Source organism: Schistocerca gregaria, chromosome 3 (assembly GCF_023897955.1).
Source record: "Schistocerca gregaria isolate iqSchGreg1 chromosome 3, iqSchGreg1.2, whole genome shotgun sequence".
Lineage (NCBI taxonomy): Eukaryota > Metazoa > Arthropoda > Insecta > Orthoptera > Acrididae > Schistocerca > Schistocerca gregaria.
The window spans coordinates 850,844,429-850,865,141 of record NC_064922.1 but is presented as its reverse complement, the minus strand read 5'-3'; the positions used below and the strand labels follow the sequence as shown (position 1 = coordinate 850,865,141).

Sequence of the window (20,713 nt, the reverse complement as noted above, 5' to 3'; positions counted from 1 at the left end):
GCCGGTCAACTGCTGTTTGTGTATGAGAAATTTTCCTGTTGGTTAAATTTCGTGTCTGTAGCACGTCATCCTCGTGGTGTAGCAGTTTTAATGACCAGTAGTGTATTTGTGGTATATGTGTTAGTAGGGGTTTTTGCGATCTTTGCTCAAAGCTATTCTATGATATGTTATTCACGGCACCAATCTGTTGCACTGTAATCAGAGCAGGACATCACATCTGATGTTCGTTGCAGTGAAAGCTATGCTTCCTAACACCTCTTACCTATCGGCACAACCACACACTTTATTCGGAAATTAGCACTACTTCCCGTCCACGTGCCACATAAGCCAGTGTTGCTATTGATTCTCAATGTAGAAAGTATATTAATTACAAAGAATAACCATCATAAGGTGGTGGTGAGAGTTTTTAAGCGATTTGTTTGGCTTCTGTAAATTGTTAAACAATTAATTTGATAGTATGGTGCAAATGGACTGTTTCCCGCCACTTTTGATATCGTAATTCCGCCAGGTCTCCCTTTGTCCGCAGCATTAGCAAATAGCAACACAGTATTCTGAGGAGGGATGAAAATCTCCGTCTTCTTGTTTGGAGATGTTACTTTACACACATACAAGTAGTAGTCTCTTGCGAGAGACAGAAAGAGGAAGGGAGTCAGAAATTTCCTATCAACGAAGTGGCACCACCTGATGCTATGTTCGGGGCTGCAAGATCAAAGGATGCTAATACCTGGTCCATGCTCGGTCTTACTTAGTATTGCAGTCTTTAAATATGATCACAGTAGGCAGTTTTTGACCTCAGTGGCGGCTCCCGGATGGCATACATAGACAGGGGTAACACTGAATGGCTTCTAATATAGTGCACTTCATTAGATTCCTCAGTATTTACAGTTATTACATCATAGGAAGAGTGGGTCGTTGTGAGCTCCACCCAAATGGGAGGGGGGGGGGGGGGGGGGAGGGAGTGCTGTCCCCTGCAAACGGGTTAAATAGAGAATATGCATCCACATGTTATTATTTTTATTATTGACATTAATTTGATTTTCGTGTTATGTGATCCTTTCTCTCCAACACAGATTGAGTACTTTACCCGCCAGTTTCCAGTTGTGGGAGGGGAGAGGAGGGATTTTTCTGAGGGCGACTAATTAATTGATCAATTTAATTAATTAGTCAATTAATTTTATATGTAGTGTGTATATTGGTGGGGGGAGGGATTTGTGGATTTTCCAGTGTGGTGGGGAGGGGGAGGGGAGGGGTATGGGGTGGGGAGCTTCTCAGAACGCTGGATTATATGTAGGGGTCATAAACCACTTAGTAGAATAGGTTAAGGGACCCCTGGGTTATCACAGCAATAGGTTTGTCCTTGAATGTACACTGCCCCCTGAATGTATGCAATCCACACAAACAAAATGTACCAGAACTCTCCTTGCTCTATTACTGTCATATGGAGTTCCTTATGTTCTATTTCTGATGATTTGTGGTACTGAATTCCACATAGACATATGTAATTTGATCACTAAGTTTTTGTATGTTTTTTGAATAATTATGAAAAATTATTTTAAATTCTCTTGAATTATTTTTCACCCTGAAGCCTCTTATAATTTATTTCTTTTATCACGGACAATTCCCATGTGCTCACTTATTCTTAAGTCTGTAGTTGAAGCGAGAACATTTCACTGAATACATCCTGACTTCCTCAGGATCATCATACAGAGAACCCACCATCGGCAGGTAGCATCTGTACTTCTTTGCATGCGTAATATACCAAGTATAATGTAGGTCAGAGTTGCTGAGAACTTCTAGAAATGTCTTGATCCTCAATATGTTGAGAGGGAATATTGTGATAAACGCTTCTTGTGATTAGGTGTTATAATATACAAAGTGGACTCTACTTCTCCACTGCACGCATTTTCTCTACAAGAGAGGAAGCAGTATACTTTCACATTGTTTTTGCAGGTTTGGACATATTGATCGTAATTATGCATTACTGAAACATAAGTTCAAGATCCCCTGTATTTCTCGTTCTTCTTCCTCTTCTGCCTACTCCAGAATACCACAGATTGTGTTGTCATTCATACATGGGTGATTTTATTGTATGCAAAGGGGAATATTTTGAAGACGTTAACATTGATCATATCACTTATGTTCTCATATTAAATTTAAAAAGGAGTGGGAGGCTTTGACTCTCTGCTGCAGAATAGAAATTCATTCTGGAAGTATGACACAGAATTTTCCTTTCCTTTGATGATTGCCTCAGAAATTGCGACATACAGTTTTAAAGTTTACTTGCTTGTCTTACAATGTTTCCCAACATATCATCACTATTTTGATAGTACCAGCACAACAGCCGTCTGATTATCTGTCTAGTCCTCCATCATAGAGTCTATTTGAGTGCGCTGAATGTTAGGAACAGAGTAGGGTCTAATTTTCGTGTGTGCCTCCCCCCATGAACCATGGACCTTGCCGTTGGTGGGGAGGCTTGCGTGCCTCAGCGATACAGATGGCCGTACCGTAGGTGCAACCACAACGGAGGGGTATCTGTTGAGAGGCCAGACAAACGTGTGGTTCCTGAAGAGGGGCAGCAGCCTTTTCAGTAGTTGCAGGGGCAACAGTCTGGATGATTGACTGATCTGGCCTTGCAACATTAACCAAAACGGCCTTGCTGTGCTGGTACTGCGAACGGCTGAAAGCAAGGGGAAACTACAGCCGTAATTTTTCCCGAGGACATGCAGCTTTACTGTATGATTAAATGATGATGGCATCCTCTTGGGTAAAATATTCCGGTGGTAAAATAGTCCCCCATTCGGATCTCCGGGCGGGGACTACTCAGGAGGATGTCGTTATCAGGAGAAAGAAAACTGGCGTTCTACGGATCGGAGCGTGGAATGTCAGATCCCTTAATCGGGCAGGTAGGTTAGAAAATTTAAAAAGGGAAATGGATAGGTTAAAGTTAGATATAGTGGGAATTACTGAAGTTCGGTGGCAGGAGGAACAAGACTTAGGTCAGGTGACTACAGGGTTATAAACACAAAATCAAATAGGGGTAATGCAGGAGTATGTTTAATAATGAATAGGAAAATAGGAATGCGGGTAAGCTACTACAAACAGCATAGTGAACGCATTATTGTGGCCAAGATAGATACGAAGCCCACACCTACTACAGTAGTACAAGTTTATATGCCAACTAGCTCTGCAGAGGACGAAGAAATTGAAGAAATGTACGATGAAATAAAAGAAATTATTCAGACAGTGAAGGGAGACGAAAATTTAATAGTAATGGGTGACTGGAATTCGAGTGTAGGAAAAGGGAGAGAAGGAAACATAGTAGGTGAATATGGATTGGGGCTAAGAAATGAAAGAGGAAGCCGCCTAGTAGAATTTTGTACAGAGCACAACTTAATCATAGGTAACACTTGGTTTAAGAATCATGAAAGAAGGTTGTATACGTGGAAGAACCCTGGAGATACTAAAAGGTATCAGATAGATTATATAATGGTAAGACAGAGATTTAGGAACCAGGTTTTAAGTTGTAAGACATTTCCAGGGGCAGATGTGGACTCTGACCACAATCTATTGGTTATGACCTGTAGATTAAAACTGAAGAAACTGCAAAAATGTGGGAAATTAAGGAGATGGGACCTGGATAAACTGAAAGAACCAGAGGTTGTACAGAGTTTCAGGGAGAGCATAAGGGAACAATTGACAGGAATAGGGGAAAGAAATACGGTAGAAGAAGAATGGGTAGCTCTGAGGGATGAAGTAGTGAAGGCAGCAGAGGATAAAGTAGGTAAAAAGACGAGGGTTGCTAGAAATCCTTGGGTAACAGAAGAAATATTGAATTTAATTGATGAAAGGAGAAAATATAAAAATGCAGTAAATGAAGCAGGCAAAAAGGAATACAAACGTCTCAAAAATGAGATCAACAGGAAGTGCAAAATGGCTAAACAGGGATGGCTAGAGGACAAATGTAAGGATGTAGAAGCTTATCTCACTAGGGGTAAGATAGATACTGCCTACAGGAAAATTAAAGAGACCTTTGGGGAGAAGAGAACCACATGTATGAATATCAAGAGCTCAGATGGCAACCCAGTTCTAAGCAAAGAAGGGAAGGCAGAAAGGTGGAAGGAGTATATAGAAGGTTTATACAAGGGTGATGTACTTGAGGACAATATTATGGAAATGGAAGAGGATGTAGATGAAGACGAAATGGGAGATACGATACTGCGTGAAGAGTTTGACAGAGCACTGAAAGACCTGAGTCGAAACAAGGCCCCCGGAGTAGACAACATTCCATTAGAACTACTGACGGCCTTGGGAGAGCCAGTCCTGACAAAACTCTACCATCTGGTGAGCAAGATGTATGAGACAGGCGAAATACCCTCAGACTTCAAGAAGAATATAATAATTCCAATCCCAAAGAAAGCAGGTGCTGACAGATGTAAAAATTACCGAACTATCAGTTTAATAAGTCACAGCTGCAAAATACTAACGCGAATTCTTTACAGACGAATGGAAAAACTGGTAGATGCGGACCTCGGGGAGGATCAGTTTGGATTCCGTCGAAATGTTGGAACACGTGAGGCAATACTGACCTTACGACTTATCTTAGAAGAAAGATTAAGAAAAGGCAAACCTACGTTTCTAGCATTTGTAGACTTAGAGAAAGCTTTTGACATTGTTGACTGGAATACTCTTTTTCAAATTCTAAAGGTGGCAGGGGTAAAATACAGGGAGCGAAAGGCTATTTACAATTTGTACAGAAACCAGATGGCAGTTATAAGAGTCGAGGGACATGAAAGGGAAGCAGTGATTGGGAAGGGAGTAAGACAGGGTTGCAGCCTCTCCCCGATGTTATTCAATCTGTATATTGAGCAAGCAGTAAAGGAAACAAAAGAAAAATTTGGAGTAAGTATTAAAATTCATGGAGACGAAGTAAAAACTTTGAGGTTCGCCGATGACATTGTAATTCTGTCAGAGACGGCAAAGGACTTGGAAGAGCAGTTGAACGGAATGGACAGTGTCTTGAAACGAGGATATAAGATGAACATCAACAAAAGCAAAACGAGGAGAATGGAATGTAGTCCAATTAAATCGGGTGATGCTGAGGGAATTAGATTAGGAAATGAGACACTTAAAGTAGTAAAGGAGTTTTGCTATTTAGGAAGTAAAATAACTGATGATGGTCGAAGTAGAGAGGATATAAAATGTAGACTGGCAATGGCAAGGAAAGCGTTTCTGAAGAAGAGAAATTTGTTAACATCGAATATAGATTTAAGTGTCAGGAAGTCATTTCTGAAAATATTTGTTTGGAGTGTAGCCATGTATGGAAGTGAAACATGAACGATAACTAGTTTGGACAAGAAGAGAATAGAAGCTTTCGAAATGTGGTGCTACAGAAGAATACTGAAGATAAGGTGGATAGATCACGTAACTAATGAGGAGGTATTGAATAGGATTGGGGAGAAGAGAAGTTTGTGGCACAACTTGACTAGAAGAAGGGATCGGTTGGTAGGACATGTTTTGAGGCATCAAGGGATCACAAATTTAGCATTGGAGGGCAGTGTGGAGGGTAAAAATCGTAGAGGGAGACCGAGAGATGAGTACACTAAGCAGATTCAGAAGGATGTAGTTTGCAGTAGGTACTGGGAGATGAAGCAGCTTGCACAGGATAGAGTAGCATGGAGAGCTGCATCAAACCAGTCTCAGGACTGAAGACCACAACAACAACAACAACATCTGTGTACCTGCGGTTCTGTATAGTGCCACGCAATCGCAAACTTAGCTGTAGGGATAGTGGAGAAGAGAATTTCAAGGTACGCATAGGTATGAGTGCAGAAGGCATATCATGATGACGTTCTGTGTCGAATTGGAAAAGGCAGATGCCAAGCGGCAGATATGGAGAACCTCACCGCACCAAAACAGCGACCTCATAATTTATTATCTTAAAAAAAAGGAGTACTTCATTTATTTTACACGCGACGTTGTTTTGACAATTTCCACTTAAAGTTGATCAGCAGTTGACATACACCCGTATCTCTTGTTCTCATCTTTATCGATATCTGCAGGCGGTAAACACGTGGGTGATTGGTCTCAAAATAGAGCACCTTACGTAACACCTGGGATGAAATGCGTCGTTCCGTGTCGCAGCTAACAACAAACAGTAGCCGCAGTCGCTCCTAAAGTGAATGGGCGTGTGTCCATTGTTGCTTAATGTTATAGTATCAGATTATAATTCACTGCCCTCCAAACGGGTGCCGAGGGCGGAAAGGAGGCACACACGTAAATCAATTTGATTCTCTGGTAAAATAATCTCTTCTCCTGGGTGTGTGTTACTGATTAATAAATGTTTTTCACAAGTAGATGACGATATGATGATGATGACTCTGACGTTCCGACTGGGAAACAGCCTGCAACTCGGCAACTCGCCCCGCCGCGCCCACACACACACACACACACACACACACACACACACACACACAGAGAGAGAGAGAGAGAGAGAGAGAGAGAGAGAGACGTTTGCAAGCATAGTTAGAAAACGTTCGACGCCGGATTTCTGGTTAGCATCTAAATTTACGTGAAGCAACAAGAAATTCATTACAAAAATTGACGCATTTAGCTGTGACATACTGGCTTAATACACTCATGTTCAGAGAAAACAAAACACCTTGAGTGACTAGAGACAGGACGTTCATATTGAATGGACATTTACATTAGTACGTTCTGCAGAAATCATTAGCATTTTAGTCACCTCGGTCGAGCATGTGTCCTGTTGCCTAGTAGACACAGGGTCCGACGTGGGACCTGAGAACCTGTTCCATGCGTGCTGGTACCGACGCGTATAAGACGCGAATTGCGTCCTGTGGTACAGCCATCCACGCTGCATTCACTTGGTTCCAAACTTCCAAAGTTCATCTGTGGTGGTTGGCATTAAGTCACAGCACTGCACCCGTCATTTGTCCGCCCCGACACCTGAGTGGTGAGCGCGACGGATTGCCGTCCTACGGGCCCGGGTTCGATTCTCTCCTGGGTTGGGGATTTTCTGCGCTCAGGGATTGGATGTTGTGCTGTCTTCATCATCATTTCATCCCCATCCGGCGCGCAGCCCGCCCAGTGTGGCGTCGAATGTAATAAGACCTGCACCAAGGAGGCCGGACCTGCCTCGTAAGGGGCCTCCCGGCCAATGGCGCCAAACGCTCATTTCCATTTACCCGTCATTTCACCATATCCCACACACATTTTTGATTGGCGACTAGTCTGGTGATCTGGTGGGCTAAGGAAAAAGGCTGACATCCTCTGACACCAAGAAGGTACGTGTTGTGCAGCGACATGTGGTCGTGCATTGTCTTGCTGAAAAATGGCGTCTGGAGTGTTGTGCAGAAAGAGTGCGGCTGCGGGTCGCAGGATGTCATTCACGTAGGTCATACTGGTCACTGTGCCCTCGATACGCACCAGCTGTGATTCGTGGTTCTACCCAATAGCACCCCACATCAGAAGGCGACCAAGGTAGGTCGAAAACTGGACCGCCAAGAATATTTTAAAAGTATAAATTACGTACTCAAATTAATAAAAAACATATTTTCTGAATATCACAATTTTTTTGAGCGCCACACTTATAATTTTTCTGGTAGTGTGCAATTAACTACTGAATAATTAGAGTTGCTCGCTGTTAGTTATAGGTAATTAAATGGACAGTGGCTGTGTTGTGCTGGAGAATGCCTTTAAGGCCGGGGGGCGGTAGGCAGTCAGATGGTCGCCTGGTGCAGTACTTTACGTCGAACCACATAAGAGATCTGAACACACGAATGCAACACAAGAATTTTATTTAATGAATAAGACAATTTTACAGATCGATTTCGGAGTCTGGCAACCTCTGAAACCTCTCTTAAATCGGAGAAGGCATAATAATTGCAACACCACTTGTCGTGCTCGTAATGCGAACGATAGTTTCAAGTTACTTAATGAAACTTTGGGCGAGTTCACTTGGTGGCGGCGATCTTTGACAAAGAAGTATCTTCTTTGCGATGCGGCTACTTCGATAGCAGCATACACTTTGACACAGAAGTACAGTAGCTCCTTTGCGGTGCGTCGGCAGGTGCTGAGTGCCGGGCGACGGTATTTTTTATAAAGAACTATTCTAAATACAGTACACAAATTCTATCGCCACTTCGTCAGTATACTCCGTTCATCATAACACTAAACCTGATGTACACAAAAGCGATGATTGATCAGAAGCCGCAGCACGCGTTCAGTGGTGTTACGCTCAAGGAAGTAGGTCCTATTTTGTTCAAAAATAGTTCAAATGGCTCTGAGTACTATGGGACTTAACTTCCAAGGTCATCAGTCGCCTAGAATTTAGAACTACTTAAACCTAACTAACCTAAGGGCATCACACACATCCATGCCCGAGGCAGGATTCGAACCTGCAACGGTTGCGGTCGCGCGGTTGCAAACTGCAGCGCCTAGAACCGCTCGGCTACCCCGGCCTGCCCTACTTTTGTATTAGATATATTATTACTAACCCACGCCACACGAAAGTTTAAGATATTAATATGGTTCAAATGGCTCTGCGCACTATGTGACTCAACATCTTAGGTCATAAGTCCCCTAGAACTTAGAACTACATAAACCGAACTAACCTAAGGACATCACACACACCCATGCTCGAGGCAGGATTCGAATCTGCGACCGTAGCAGCCCCGCTGTTCCGGACTGCAGAGCCAGAAAAGCACGGCCACCGCGGCCGGCGTTTAAGATATTAAAATGTATTAACAGCCATCAACGTTCTTCTTAATCGCGCTGTAATTATGTAGTTTTTATTTCAAAAAATGTATGCAGTTACAGCCTCTGCACTGTTGTGCTCTGATTGTCGGCTTGTTAACCTGGCAGTAAACTCAGCTGATCTGTCAGACCATTGAGAAATCTTCACATTAACACTATGTCTGAAAATTGGTTAAAAAAAGCCATCTTTTGGGCACATATAAAAGATAACAATAAGAGTCGTCTGATGGTAGTTAAAACTCGATGTAATCTGTAAGGATCTGAAAGAACAGCTACGTGTTTGACGTTTGTGTGTCCCGTTTCCAGGCGCGTGCACTGCCGGGTTAATGCGACAGTGTGAAAATGGCTGAGGCTGCTTACTGATCCGTAGTGCAACACGGTTAAAAAGTGCCGAGAAATATGTTGTTCTTAATGCTTGTCATAAATTTACAGAGATAATCGGCTTTGACGTTTTCCGAAGGGCTGTATTGGATACAGTTCTTCTCAGCTGCACATCCGATTTAGAGCGGAATTAGTAACACCGAAGCTTTACAATTTATTGCATTTTATGGTTCACTGGTTCAAGCCTCGAATTTGTAAATTTTTTTCTCTATCAATTTGAAATACCTACATCTCGTAATTGTAAAATTCATCATAATTTTTTTTATAAATAATGCACATCTTATTGTTTTTAATTACATATTGCACGCGAAATTTCTGTTTTCACTTCAAATATAAATTCTCAATTGCTGATATTTTATGAAACACTGTTAATAAAGGTTGCTTAAATTTAGAAAATACAACAATTTTAAGGCAAAAATAAAAAACCAAATACTCTTTATATGGACTATGTCCATTGCTTTATACCACAGTTGTAGATATGTGTCGTAGAAACATGAAAAACAATCATTATCACAGCATGGAGCACACCATACAGATGCTGTACTTTTACACTTGCCACTACACCATTACAATATGAACCTAAAGGAACTGATCTGGAGCCAAGTTAAGGGATTTGGTCCGAGAAATATAAGACAGTTAACCTTCCAGACGTACTGGAACTAACGTGCGCAGCTTTTTCACACGTCACTGCCGACCGCTGGCGGGGTATACAACTGCACGTCATAAAAGAAGAGGAGAAAATGCGGCGCCTGGCTGGCTTCGTGGAATGTGTTGTTGATCGACTCGTTATCAACGTAGCAGGTGACAGTTCCAGAACTGAAATGTGTTTCTCGGATTCGGATAAGAAAAGAGCTAAGAGAATACCAGACGATTGACTGTAATTAATACCTTCAGTGACTTTAGTATTCAACAGTACAGTGACATCCATGCACTATGCTTTTGCATCACACGTAGGTTGCTCAGAAAAAATTCGCTGTGTTTAATTTAGGAATTTTCATCACTCTAGTTTGTGATTATAATACTATGTCCAGTGAGAACGAGAGCATTTTTTCTTTCCGCCTGATCACCCAAGAAGCGAGTTGTAGTGCTGGAGTTTTGTCAGCTAGGAGACCGTGACTGCGTAACCCTTGACGCTGCATCACAGACAGGAGCGCCTGCGATGGTGTACTCAACGACGAACCTGGGTGCACGAATGGCACAACGTCATTTTTTCGGATGAATCCAGGTTCTGTTTACAGCATCATGATGGTCACATCCGTATTTGGCGACATCGCGGTGAACGCACGTTTAAGTGTGTATTCGTCATAGCCATACTGGCGTGATGGTATGGGGTGCCACTGGATACACGTCTCGGTCACCTCTCGTTCGCATTGACGGAACTTAGAACAGTGGACTTTACATTTCAGATGTGTTACGACCCGTGGCTCTACCCTTCATGCGATCCCTGCGAAACCCTACACTTCAGCAGGATAATGCACGACCGCATGTTGCAGGTCTTGTACGGGTGTTTGTGGATACAGAAAATGTTGGACTGCTGGCCTGGCCATCACATTCTCCAGACCTCTCACCAATTGAAAACGCCTGGTAAATGGTGGCCGAGCAACTGGCTCGTCACAATACCCCAATCACTACTCTTGATGAACTGTGGTATCGTGTTGAAGTTGCGTGGGCAGCTGTACCTGTACACTCCTGTTTGACTCAATGCCGAGGCATATCAAGGCCGTTATTATGGCCAGAGGTTGTTGTTCTGGGTACTGATTTCTCATGATCTATGCACCCAAGTTGCGTGAAAATGTAATCACATGTCAATTCTAGTATAATATGTTTGTCCAGTGAATACCCGTTTATCATCTGCATTTCTTCTTGGTGGAGCAACTATAATGGCCAGTAGTGTAGTATATTTCTCCACAATCATCAAAGGTAGGCGGTGAAGTGGACGACGCCCATGTAACCCATGACATAATAAACGGCGACGGACTGTCACGCCTTAGAATGTACGATGTGTTCCACTGTTGCGCCAGAGCCGAGGAGCACGCAGATCTGTCCTGCAATGCCATTCGGATGAGGTGCATGCCAATAATACGCCCTCTTTCAGACTCACTGATTTGACGGTACGGTTCGCGTACACATCTGCGAGGCATCCTGCACGTCTGCTCAACTCACACTGATCCATTACCTTCGGTTTATAGCGACAACGAGAGCCTCAGGCACATTTTACCTGTAGGTGGTGTTGTACAGCGATATCGATGTTGACCTTGAACCCGCGGGCCGACATGGCTCAAGTACTAATCATTGCTGCAAAACATACTGCACATGCCCTGTGAATATGAACGTCCTCTCTCTAGGGGTTAAGGTGTTCTATTTTTTCTGAACATGAGTGTAGTATCCAAATACTGCATTTACTAAAAACATAGTATGTAGTTTATGTTTTGGTTCATTAGCAGTATTTCTTCCGTCGATACGTAACCAGTTTTACATTAATTTGTTTATACTGATAAGAACCTATCCAGTTCAAATGGCTCAAATGGCTCTGATCACTATGGGACTTAACATCTGAGGTAATCAGTCCCTTAGAACTTAGAACTACTTAAACCTAACTAACCGAAGGACAGCACACATCCATGCCCGAGGCAGGATTCGAACCTGCGACCGAAGCAGTCGCACGGTTCCGGACTGAAGCGCTTAGAACCGCTCAGCCACCGCGGCCGGCTACATATCGAGTCTTTTTGTCTTACGTCTAGACGAGTTTTTTTCATACGTACCGAGTGAGCAGGCGAACTTCTATGGCAGCACACACTCAGTCCCGTTTCCGAGACTCCGGTTTATGTGTAATTTATAAGTGGCCTCTGAAAGGTATCAAAAAAAAAAAAATAGTTGCGCCGTTTAGTGCTCCGAAATGTCGGTTCAGCAGCACCCGCTTACTGTGCAGTGCGGAGAATGCAAGTGAAACTTTACAAAGTGACCGTGGTGTATCGACTGCACATTGTCGCTGACAATGCGGTTTTCTTATAGGGACTGAACTACCGCGCCCTTCTTATAATCTGTCAGTGGTAAGTGAAAGAGGAAATCGCAATTTTTTTGTTGAAATCATGTGAGATTGTTTTGGAAAATTAAACAGTAAAATAGTATTGTAACACTCAGTAGTATTTCCAGCACATCTTCCAAGACTTGTGACCGCTTGCGTTGCTCTTCTCCGTATACGTTCAATAATTCCTTCTAGCACTATTTCGTGTGTGTCCCACAAACTAAAGCAATATTGTAGTAATGGTTGTGCACTTGTTTTGTAAGTAATTTCCTTTGTAGACTGATCACACTTTTCCAGTATCGCACCAACGAAACGAAATCTGCAGCAAGTTGACCTAAGGCTAAAACCTATGTGGGTTCGTATTACGTATACTACTGATTAAGTTTCAATCACCACTGATAAAAAGGATATACTTCCTTCTAATGTATGAACGCATCGTGCAAACAAAATAGACCAAAAAAAATGAGTATTTTTACTCTCTATCATTAAGCAAAATACAATACTGTTAAGATTTTAGACTCTTTAGTGTATCCTTCGTTTGCCCTCATAAAAACTGCAGAATCTCTTAGTATTCTGGAGATAAGATTTCGCAGATACACACTTAAATACCTAAATCATTCCATAGATCTTTAACATTAAATGACTTCAGATTTCTGATGTCCCTGTCAAGTTTATCCCTTAAGAATTCAATGGGATTTTAAGTCAGGTGACAGACTTGGCCAAATCATATTCTTCAGTTCCCCGCCTTTCTCTTTTCTGCCTGCACATCCTCTGCTCAATTTAGAAGCATGTCTGGGACAATTTCCTTGCTGCACAACAAACCCACAACAATCTTGCCAAAGAGATTTGCATTGTTGATCAGTATCCTGTGATATCCTTCCTTCTCAAGTTCCATTAATCCTTCATAAATCACCGACTTTATCACCTGTAAAGAATACCCACCCCATGACCAACCCTTCACCATGCTTCACCGTTGGTGTCACACTCTTGCTCTTCCTACATTCCGCACGGAATCGAAGAACATACATTCGGCGATAGCTTCCATATACTTCACACCTTAATTCGTCCGTGAATAACACCTTCGACTATTGCTGCATCCTCCAGTTCTTCTGTTGTTGTAAACACTGCGATCGTTTCACCTTATTATGTTTGCGTAATAAAAAATTTCTGGCCGCTGTGCACCCCACAAAAACAATGTTCACGAAGACGGCGTTACACTGTCTAGACAGAGATTGGAGCAGCTCGGATACTGTTTACTTCGTGGCGAATTTCAGATGCAGTACGTGTCCTCTGACAACTGATTTCGTGGCCGCTACGGTCGCCGGTTCGAATCCTGCCTCGTGCATGGATGTGTGTGATGTTATTAGGTTAGTTAGGTTTCAGTAGTTCTAAGTCTAAGGGAGTGATGACCTCAGATGTTAAGTCCCATAGTGCTCAGAGCCATTTGAACCATTTTAACAACTGATTTCCCCTCTTTGATGTTACTCGGGGTCTTCCAACTCCTGAAACACTTGTTTGCTTGATCCACTGCAATTTATTCACCACTATAGACTGGGCTGCGCCAGCATTTGTTGCTACTGTCCTGCTACAATAGTTTTTTCTGATGCACAGCTACAATGACAGCACGTTTTTCAATTCCAGTGTCCTGCTTCCGTTCCATTAGCAGTACCGTATTAACCTGACCAGGTAGACACACTACTAGATCCACGCAATGTACTTTAAGCTAATGCGAACTGATTGGTAGACAGACAGCTGAAGAAATTAGGCCTATTCGAATGAAACCGTATTGCGTAAAGGCACGTCAGTTTTGTTACGCCCCACTATGCCAACAAGAAGTCAAATACACAACACTCGCGCTTATTCCTTACATTTTTATACTTCTTTTAACATTAGGACGGGAATATGACATTACAGAATACTCAAAACGAAATCCCTGTTTTAGCCACAAATCCATAGCTGTGGCAAGTGATCGAAAACGTGTGACTGGTTGCGTATCTGTATTTCGTGTCGTGAAACGTGCGTGTTGTTTTTTGTAGCTTAGTGGCCCTGCATTCATTTTCTTTCAGTACAGTGCTTTGGTTGCAGTGGCGGCTCGTGAGTATATGTACATTCTGGGCGTTCAAGAAGTTTTAGATTGAGATAAATACGAGAATATGAAATTAATAACGCTTGTTGTATAACAGTTATCTCATCAACATATTTATATAACTACAGCCACTGCCAATAGTAATAATAACAGTAATAATAATAAGCTTAACTTGTTTGAAAAAAGAAGGAATTGTCTTTGTGGAATTTTGTTATTTTGTACATAATTAAATAAAGTTTAGGGCAAGAACGAAATAATGTTTAAGCTTTCTCTACTCTCCGTTTCGCGTTCTTGTGTAGTTTCCGTGCTTTTAATTTTTTCGGTCGAAGGTACAAGGTCCCTAAAACATATATTAGCCCACGAATTAACCACTGGACTGAAAATTAGACATTTTTACGTTGAACCCACACAACAACTTAACGCTTATTATACACTTCTTTATTATATGTTCGCTTGTAGTCTCGCTTATTGGATTTCGTCACTTTCTCAGTCAAAGACTTTGATTTGGGAGGTTCTAGTTCCTATATGGCTAACAATTCCTAGTAAATTTCTTCCCTGTTAGCACTTCAAACAGATCCAACAGAGTTAGTGTTAAGACAGTACACGAAATCCGATTCGTGCACAGTAAACAACAACTCCACACACAATCTCCGTTTGTGGAAATGATTAAATTCAAGTAGTACTTTCTACCAACATGGTGACATGACTAGAGTACAAACGAGGCGCTGAGAACCATATGGGTCAAAAGCACACTGTCGTCGACCCTGCATTTAAGTGAATATCAGAGAAACCAGTGAGACAGATTTTCGTGACTGTTCATGTACACAGAAAATCAACAGATATCAGAAACACGAATAAATGCTACACTCTCACTACCAACGATGACGTGCTTTATGATTTTCAGCGCCTGAAGTGCATTGCTGTATGATAAAATCCAAAAATTAATGTTATATCTCACTCAGTATCCCACAAAATAACTTTTTCTACCAGTATAACATATACTAATGTCCGATCTACTTTTACTGTATAATGAGTGAATTGGTATATCTGAGGTGTGTGCTACCTCCTAGTGGGATTTATGCCACATGAATGAGGATATAAGTCTGCTGCAGTTTGTTACCACCTAATGGCATTGATGTAACTTATAGCTGAGTGGTAATGGTTAGGTGTGCACGCCATGATCGCGCACGTTGTTTATCAAATCAGTATGTGTTTGGCCCATACGGCAATTACGTCACACGAGCCGCGCATGCGCAAAAGCTCCTTAAAACGTGCACAACTGAAACTGTCCTCGCGACCCTGACACCAGGTTTCGCTGAATCCAGAGAAGTAGCAATGTAGCAGAGCGCGGTACATTTAAAGCCGACTATTTCAGGTTACCGCATCTACATTACGTTTAACAGCATTAAAAGAAAATGACCAACAAATCCGCAAAGTATCAAAAGTTAGGGTGTTCACGTGCTCTTGTGCTCTTGCACAACAGCCGCCGCTATTTGGTTGTTTTGCTTATTGAAAGTAAAATACAGGGTGATTGTAAGAAGACTTTACAACCTCACTTACACACATAATTTTATTGGGAAGGCATTACAGGTTGTAGAGGAGTCACCTGGTAACAAACTACTAGAAGTTTCTACCCAAACATTCACTTTCACTTTAACTTTCACTTCCGGCGATTGTAACTGCCATTGGTCATACAGCAATCGTTCCATCTGAAGTCGCTCCTTCCGTCGGAAGTTATTGTGCTCCCTCGGACAAGCGTGTGTGTGTGTGTGTGTGTGTGTGTGTTGCCCTTAGCGTAAGTTAGTTTTAAGTTAGATTAAGTAGTGTGTAAGCTTTGGGACCGATGACCTCAGCAGTTTGGTCCCATAAGATCTTATCACAAATTTCCAATTTCCATCAGAAATCAATTTCTTGTCGCGCTTTCTTCAGCATATCTAGCATCACTTGTGCAGCTGCGGCAATAATTTGACAACTTAGCTCCTGGAGATCCACTAGTAATGATGGGACATACACTCGGTCTTTACTGAAAGCCATAAAGAAAAAAAAAAAAAAAAAGCTGAGGGTAGCCCAGTCTGGCAAATGGGGCACCCATGCCTTCGCTCCGGTTCAACGAATACAATGACCTTCAGAGCCATTATCGAGGATATCTCGCTTCGATGACACAAATCTCGGAATCGTAGTTGCTTGAAGAATCTGAAAATTTTTTAGAAATTTTATTTTAATTTTTAACTGCATTTTAACATGTCTTCATCATGCTACAGGTCAAACGGCGTTCTTTACATTACCAGCGATGTATTGTGTCGTCAGATATATCGATACTGTAGCTTCGTTTCGTATATATTATAATACGAATATATCGATATTGTAGCTTCGTTTCGTAAAACGTAAAGAACGCCGTTTGACCTGTAGCTTGATGAGGACGTGTTAAAATGCAGTAATGCAGTTAAAAATTAAAATTAAATTTCCAAAAAATTTTTTAATTCTATGCCGCCAAAATAGTTATTTGTAGTAGGTACTGGGGAACCTTACCTAAAATTGTGAACTCGTCCCATACCATACACCATTATGTATTGTGCATCTTCTGCAGGCCATGAACATTAAAACAAACAGCATTGTCTACGTATAATAGAAGAATATCATTCCCTTAACTTCATGCACGTTGCAGAACACCGCCAATACAAAATTAGAAGCAGCCAAAAAGACGTTCCAGCCGCAGTTATTTACACGATTGTCGTCTTTGTAACGTATGGAAATAAGTGCCCATTGTCGCCTTAACGAGATGGAACACAGAGCTGCGTAAACAATCACCACTATGTTACTCGACACGTCGCAGACGGAGGATATTGGTCGCCATATTGTGTCGGCGTTCAGGTGGCGGGTATTTGCAGAATACAGCGGTGAATGTGGCTACAGTTACTGCAGGTACTAACTGTAATGGCAGGAACATCGCGCACAGAGTATGGCGGCAGCTGAAGCCGGCGCGGGGTGAGGCCGGTTGTAACCGGTGTGTGGGTGCGTGTGTGTTGCTGACGTTGTCGGGGGACGTTTTGCCGCCTTCTGCGGGCGAAGCAGGCGGCCGGCACGCTGAGCTGGCCTTCTTAAATCAAACGCACGCCAGATCAGCGTCCCTCTCTCTCCCTGCCTGTCTGTCTACACCAGCAGCAGACGGCCACAGCCCAAGCTTGAACCACTGGCTTCCTCTTTGCGTTACGGCAATCGTGAACTTATTAAAAGAGAACACCAAATCCTTCGCCGCAATTCATATTTTTGATAGCTTCTCACACAGCTGGTTTGAATCGTTCTTGACAAACAGAATACGAAAGGTTGTGCTGAATAATTCAATGTTAGAAAGATAGAAAATTTAGTCACTGGGGTAAAATCACAAAGGGATGGTTCAAATGGCTCTGAGCAATATGGGACTTAACTTCCGAGATCATCAGTCCCCTATAACTTAGAACTACTTAAGCCTAACTAACCTAAGGACATCACGTACATCCATGCCCAAGGCAAGATTCGAACCTGCGGCCGTAGCGGTCGCGCGGTTCCAGACCATAGCACCTACAACCGCTCGGCCACACCGGCCGGCTCACAAAGGGAGTCTCACAGGATTCGATTTTGGGTCTACTCCTGTTCCTGATTTATATGAATGACCATCCAGTTAATATTCAACAAGCGGAACTGATACTTTCTGCAGACCATACTGGTATTATAACAAATATCATTAGAGAGTAAGCAACGGAAGAGTTAGCAAACGACATTTTCGAAAACATTATCTACTGGTTCTCTGAAAATGAACTCTCCATAAATTTTGACAAAAAACACGCAGCATTCAGTTCTGTCCAACAAATAGCCGTACCAACGACTGACGTATCCCATGAGCAGAGTCAGCAAGTCGGGTAGAACGCTCCAAATTTTTGGGTGTACATGCCGGTGTAAACCTGAAATGGAAGAAGCATATTGCTGAGCTTCTCTTCGTATAATTGCTAATCTTGGAAAGAAATGTATCAGTCTCCTGACATACTTAGCATATTTTCACACCATAATGTCATACACAATAATTTTCTGGCTTAACTGGTCATATAAAAAGAAAGTATTGATTGCACAAAAGCGAGTAGTAAAGATAATAAGTGGTGTTCACCCACGAACGTCGTGTAGGTATCTTTTCAAGTAGCTAGCCATTTTAACTGCGCTGTTGCAATACATTCGCCGTAAATAATCCACACAATTTGAAGACAGTGGTGTACATATCTACAACACCAGAAGGAAAAAATACCTTTTGTTACCCATTGTTAAAGCTGTCAGTGGTTTAGATAGGTGTTCAATATGCAGCAATAAAAATTTTTGATCATTTGTCCAATAACATAAAATGTCCTCCTATTCCACTGATGAATTTCTACTTACAAACTTGGTTTTAAGTATGATTGTAAGAGTAGGAATAAAATCATAATGTGTAATGTATGGATAATCCTGTTTCTACATCATTATGATGTAGAAACAGGTCTACGGAAAATGTGATTAGCAAACTAACTAACTATTTATTGTACTTGGAAAGAATCAGGCTTTACATTCATTGCCATACGTTTCCAACATAAAAAATCAAAGACGCATCACATCAGATCGTAATCATGGCTGGCTCTGGGGGGGGGGGGGGGGCGGGGGGGGGGGGCGGGGGGGGGGTAGGATAGGGGGAGGGAGGAACAGCAAGGCGGCAAGCTTTTGAGAGCGGCGAAATCTTGAAGAAAAATTTTAATATGATTCGAAAAGGATGTATTAAACAGGACTATAAAAGTTTTGCATAAATGGAGATGCCTAGCTACAAATCATTTACAAAATCTAGTGTCTCACTGGAAATTATCTGCGGTATTGCGAAATCTGTTTAGCCGTAAATAATCCATCAGAATTTGAGGAGGACTGGGCTGGAACTGGTCACCTCGTGAGCGTTTTTCAAAATAGTAAAGCTTCCTAGTGGTAGTGTAGTAAACTCAATTATTACCATGAGTCTGCACAACACTTTAAATGTTCCTACCTCATCTAGAAATCCGGTACAGAAGCGAAAAAATTTATATCCACCGCGAAAGACTATTTACCATTTGTACAGAAACCAGATGGCAGTTATAAGAGTCGAGGGGCATGAAAGGGAAGCAGTGGTTGGGAAGGGGGTGAGACAGGGTTGTAGTCTCTGCACGATGTTAATCAATCTGTATATTGAACAAGCAGTAAAGGAAACAAAAGAAAAGTTCGGAGTAGGTATTAAAGTCGATGGAGAAGAAATAAAAACTTTGAGGTTCGCCGATGGAATTGTAATTCTGTCAGAGACAGCAAACGACTTGGAAGACCAGTTGAACGGAATGGACAGTGTCTTGAAAGGAGGATATAAGATGAACATTAACAAAAGCAAAACGAGGATAATGGGTCCCCGGGTTCGATTCCCGGCGGGGTCAGGGATTTTCTCTGCCTCCTGATGACTGAGTGTTGTGTGCTGTCCTTAGGTTAGTTAGGTTTAAGTAGTTCTAAGTGCTACGGGACTGATGACCATAGTGCTTAGAGCCATTTTTGAGGAAAATGGAATGTAGTCGAATTAAATCGGGTGAAGCTAAGGGAATTAGACTAGGAAATGAGACACTTAAAGCAGTAAAGGAGTTTTGCTATTTGGGGAGCAAAATAACTGAGGATGGTCGAAGTAGAGAAGATATAAAAAGTAGACTGCAATGGCAAGGAAAGCGTTCCTGAAGAAGAAAAATTTGTTAACATCGAGTATAGATCTAAGGGTCAGGAAGTCGTTTCTGAAAGTATTTGTATGGAGTGTAGCCATGTATGTAAGTGAGACATGGACGATAAATAGTTTGGACAAGAATTGAATAGAAGCTTTCGAAATGTGGCGCTACAGAAGAATGCTGAAGATTAGGTGGGTAGATCACATAACTAATGATTAAGTATTGAATAGGATTGGGGAGAAGAGGAGTTTGTGGCACAACTTGGCTAGAAGAAGGGACCGGTTAGTAGGTTATGTTCTGAGGCATCAAGGGATCACAAATTTAGCAATGGAGGGCAACGTGGAGGGCAAAAATCGTGGAGGGAGACCAAGAGATGAATACACTAAGCAGATTCAGAAGGATGTTGGTTGCAGTAGGTACTGGGAGATGAAGAAGCTTGCACAGGATAGAGTAGCATGGAGAGCTGCATCAAACCAGTCTCAGGACTGAGGACCACAACAACAACAACAACATATTTATAAAGAAGAGCGTCTATCTGTTTTAACACACGCACGCGCGCGCGCGCGCGCGCGCGCGCGCGTGTTGTGTGTGTGTGTGTGTGTGTGTGTGTGTTTTTCTATCTAATACACAAAGGGGAAGGACGTTGACAAAAATCTCTAAAAGTTCTTGGCCGATTTTCGTCTAATTTCTACACCATCCCTTAATGAACATTTGGACGGATATAGGCAACATATT

The 20,713-nt window shown here is 42.2% G+C and overlaps 1 protein-coding gene across 1 annotated transcript in view; it reads left to right on the top strand.

The window, feature by feature from the left end:
• The window catches only part of LOC126355625 (podocan-like), a 218,115-nt gene that overhangs the window by 32,040 nt on the left and 165,362 nt on the right, over positions 1 to 20,713 (top strand). The window lies entirely within an intron of this gene.